General features: G+C 40.0%; 1 long non-coding RNA gene across 1 annotated transcript; it reads left to right on the forward strand.

Moving 5' to 3' along the window:
* The first annotated feature begins 1651 nt into the window (after positions 1–1651).
* Positions 1652–4854, forward strand: LOC107835060 (uncharacterized). The gene is made up of 3 exons (XR_001660890.1): positions 1652–1954; positions 2114–2149; positions 4680–4854. It is a non-coding gene; the product is annotated as an uncharacterized LOC107835060 (long non-coding RNA).
* Positions 4855–4860: the final 6 nt, after the last annotated feature.

Consider the following 4860-nt stretch of genomic DNA (forward strand, 5'->3'; position numbering starts at 1 on the left):
CAACTTGAAAACAACTTTACTGCGGTTGGTAACACAATGAAAACACCGGTGTTCTGAATAGTTTGTTTCGGTCTGTGGACCCCTGACATGGCGCCGAGCGACGAAAACGTCATATCCTGTGACGTCAACTCCAAAGCTCAGCCTCTGTTGCTGCTCCTTTATTCAGGTTTAGTTTGATCTGATCAGCAGAAACAACCTGATCAATAATCCAGTCTGCTGGGCTCCAACTCTGGACTCATTAAGAAATAGAGACATTTTAACTCTCATTTTAAAAGATTAACTAGAGTAAAACGCATAAAGACGTCTTCTATAGTTGTTCTGCTGCCCCCTGCTGCAGGAACAACTCTGTGCAGCAGGGGGCAGCACCGACCTTCCTGCTGCCGGACCCTGAAGCAGCAGATCAGCCTCTGATCTACCGACCCTCTGACTCTCATTTTCCTCAGTTACAGGTGATCCATCAGGTAACTGCAGCCAATCAGAGCTTCTCTCTCTTCCTGATCACAGCATTCTGGGTTAGTTCTGAAAATGTTTCTCTGGAGGACAAATGTTGGACCCAGAACACATGGTGCTGTTTAAATGATCAAATTGGACATGAACACATCGCTCTGTGTGAGCGCAATAACATTTCAGTTCCAACAGAGAATCTCAGACCTCATTAGTTACTGCAGCAGATCAGAAAGGTCCAACAGAGATCTCAGTAGAAGAATAAACAGACAGAAAGGTTCTGGTGTTGATGTTTTCATTTTCAGAGTCTGATGCTGAACACAGAGAAGAGACGGAAGGAGATGAGACAGGAGTGATGAAAGGACAGAAGTCAGACATCCTGATTTTTAAAAACACATTTCTGACACTGATGGGTGTTGGAGATTCTCTTTGGTTAACAGAACTTAGCCTGTGGTTGGTTTGTAGGTTCTACTGAACCACTGTTTCACATTTAAAGCTGCTCATTAAAAGTAGCACATAGGCTAGTTGTAGCCACCAATAGCAGTTTCTTGGAACAGTAAGTGTTTCTCCACCATTAGCAGCATTGATTGGCAGCACTAAGCCCCTCCTCTTGGTTCTGATAGGTTGTTCTTGACCAGACGCTGTGCATTTCTTCAAACTACAACTACTACTACTGTACTTTTATAAAACTGTTAAAGTGAACAGCTCATTATTTATTAAAGTATTTTGTAGCAATAAGGACTGAGGCTTTCTTTTCCAGCCTTGATAGCCACACACACACACACACAAAACGTGCCTTTATCCTTGCAGGGACTTTCCATTGACTGAAGTTTAACTTGAGTTCTACAGCTAAACCCCAAACCAAACCTAAACTCAAATCACACCTTGGTCCTACACATAACTTCTACCTTCTTTTGTTGTGGACTGGACTTTGGTCCATAAAGAGCAGTTGGTCCATGAAACATAGAATGTTATAGTCCTTACAGTGTATGAATAAAATAGTGAGATGAGAAGAACAACAAAGATCTGAGCAGCAAAGTCAAAATGTGGTTACAGGAACTTATTCTGCTGCAGAAGAAGGTCAGAGCAGCACATTTTCCAACCACAGCAGGTATTTCTGCAGAGAGCGGCAGAAGCAAAACTGAACCACTTCCTGAACCAGCTGCCACAGACAGAGAGATGGTGATGCCTGGAAAGAGTCTGGCTTTGTAACATTCAGTCTGTGTTGTATCAGCTACACTCTGGTCACCACCAACAGAAATCCATCAGCCTTATTCTAATCAGGATGTGTAGATTACCAGTCAAAGATCAATATATTATTATTTTGTCGATACATTATTATCTCCCTGCTTCACATGTCTCATGTCAGACATGCAGTTTCTGCTCCGCCTTCAGCATAGAGGAAACCACAGTGGTTTCAGTTTGCAGAACATGATGAGGTTCATTTAGAAGAAACCATTTCATCTATATGTCAACATGACAAAGGAAACATCATTTCTGTGTCTGCTGAGTAAGTAAATTATTATTACTTTATAACAGCTTAAATTAGATGATTGATTCCAGAGAACAGGAGGTTGTTGGTGACAGTTGACTAAATGCTCTGCAGTTACACAGTTTATGTATCCAGTCTGATGATTTACTGAATATAAATCCTGTCTTCTCTCCTCAGCTCTGACCTCACTGCTGTTCTGCTCAACACACCAAGGTCAGTCAATGTCATCACAGTGTAAAATGATCAAGGAAAGTTAATTAGATTAGGTGAAAAAACTAAATAAAACACAGTTTCATCAAAGCTTATAAGGCTTTAGGGGGAGGAGACGGTTTCTGATGTCCTCAAACCTTCAGCTTGAGTTTATTTGTAAAAACTGTGGACATTTATTCATGTTTCACTGATTTCAGGTTTCTGGAGCTTAACGTTACTTCTGCCTCTATTTAATCATTAATTTAATGTTTTCTGCTCCTGTCTGGAGACCAAATGAACATTTTAGCCAAACTGGAAAAGGTTTGCTTGGTTTTGATTAGAGAAGCTGAAAGACTCTGGAATAATTTACTGTTTGTATTTTGATCTAACTTTTAATCTAAACATAATAACCATACAGAGAAGAGATCTTAGATATTTTCACTAAGATGGCTGAGCAGCCATGTAGGTAAAACTAGTTTCATTGCAGAAAAGCAGCAACTCCAGTCTGATCTCTGTGTGGATGAGAAGCCACGGCCTCTGCAGCCTCAGAGGAGGAAACAACATTCAGCTTCTTGTATCTCAAACTTTCAGTCATTTATATCTGATGATCATATGTCACTGTTGGAACCCAGACGGACCAGGAGATTAAAACTTTTGTTTCAGCTTGAGAGACAGAACCCAAATTATTAGGGGTGCACCGATTTATTGGTGCTGATTTCATTGATTTTGGGAGATCGTGATTGGCCGATTTTTACATGTGAAGCTGATCTTATCCACCGAGGTTATCAACCTTGCAAAGGTCTAAAAATCAACCACTGTGTTTTTCTTTCCTCCCATGAGAGAAGTTTGACTGACAAACCAGCCGATCAGATCAGATCAGATCAGATCAGATCATGTCTGCACATGTACAGTGAACAATAGTCACCCCATTGTCACCAATTCAGAAACTTTTTTGATATATCGAGCAACATTTCAGACAAAGAAATGGTATTGGCCAAAACTGGAATCAATAAGCTAAGCTTTTTAAAAGATGGGTAATTGGCGATCGGCCAGAAAACTGCAATCAGTGCACTCCTAGAAATTATAAACATCTCCGAGATTGATGTAATTTGGCTGTATGCAGAAAAAATGCTTTGATTTGATTTACAAAATAATATTTAAACACACAACTGCAACCTTCAAGATTCTATTTCTGTGTCCCTCTACATATTGGAGGGACACATAGAAACTCAGCTGGATTTGGCCCTCAGACCTCAAGTTTGACATGTGTACTAACAGAATCACACCATCTGGAAAAAGAAATGAAGAGACTCTGAGGTCCAAAACTGAGACACCTTCCTCTGCTTAACTACACCTTGAGATCCCGATGATGGGTGTAGAACAGTCAGAATATTCCCATTAAATAATCAATGCATGTAAAATATATTTTGCTTGGCTAAGAGCAGAAATAGAGCTGAATACTCCAAGTTGGTCAGTAAAATGAAGATAATTTCATGTTTAGAGCAGAGAAAGAAATATCCAGCCTATTAGGCGACTGGTGTTGCAGCAGGACATAGAAAAACAAGTCAGTGCTTTTTATTTATGAATAAACAGAAAGCTGTAAAAAAAAAAAGTCTGTAAGGCTGTTTTCATGGGTCTCCCTAAAAAATTCAGTCAAGCAGCTGCAGTTAGATCCATACGCTGTTGCTCAAGTCCTAGAACCAAGAGAGTGGTCCATCTTAGACGCTTTCTGTCTGTCACAGAATGAATGTAAAAATGTTGCTGCTTGTTTAAAATCTCTTAATATTTTAAACCAAAATGTGTTACTGATGCCCTGGTCCGTTATGAACCAGCTAGAGCCCTCAGGTTGTCAAGGTCATGTTTTAAGTCAAATTTACAAACTTTATTTACTGTTGCATTTCAGTAATTTACCACTTTCTGTTATTAAATTATTTTAATGTATATGTGAAGCTCTTTGAATTGTCCTATACATAAAATGTGCTATTCAAATAAATGTTCCTTGTCTGGCCTTGACTTTGACTGCATCCCAGTCACTAACATGCTGTGTTGACATGCTGAGGGGTTTGGATCCTCTGCCAGCTGCTGCTGGTCCAGCCTTGGTTCCCATAAAGACCCCTCACTGTGGCCCCTCACTGTGGCCCCTCACTGTGGCCCCAGCCAGGTCTGGTTTAAAATGAGGCTCCCAGGCTTGAAGGACATCAGAAACGTTAGAAATATAGCTGAGTTACAACTTACAACAGAAAAAAATATATCACAAAGAGCCAAAATTACACGTTTTTTAAGAAAATATTACAAATTGAAAAGAAGTTTCCTGGCAATATTTTTTTTCATATTACACCATTTAATGTAAAGCCAAATTGTGTCAGTATTAAAAATCCTACAGGAACATCTAATCATGTAAGTTGTATGCAGTTGTGCTTTTTGTTAAATATTGAATTTCCAGAGAGACGGCAGGTTCAAATCAGCAGCTGTTACCAGAAGTGCTGCAACAGCTGCCACTGATACGACTTGAGTTTGACCTTGATGGATTTATCTTCACCTGTCTTTGTCCCAGTTCGTCTGATTGTGAGTCCCAGCAGATCTCAGTTGTTTAAATTGGAATCAGTGACTCTGACCTGTGAGGATGAAAACAGCTCTGATGGATGGACTGTGAGGAGAAACACAACCAGAGGAACCAGGAAGGGATGTGAAGGATGGGGGAAATTAAATGGTTCTACCTGCAGCATCAGTTATAT

The sequence above is a fragment of the Poecilia formosa genome, unplaced genomic scaffold (genome assembly GCF_000485575.1).
Source record: "Poecilia formosa unplaced genomic scaffold, Poecilia_formosa-5.1.2 Scaffold962, whole genome shotgun sequence".
Lineage (NCBI taxonomy): Eukaryota > Metazoa > Chordata > Actinopteri > Cyprinodontiformes > Poeciliidae > Poecilia > Poecilia formosa.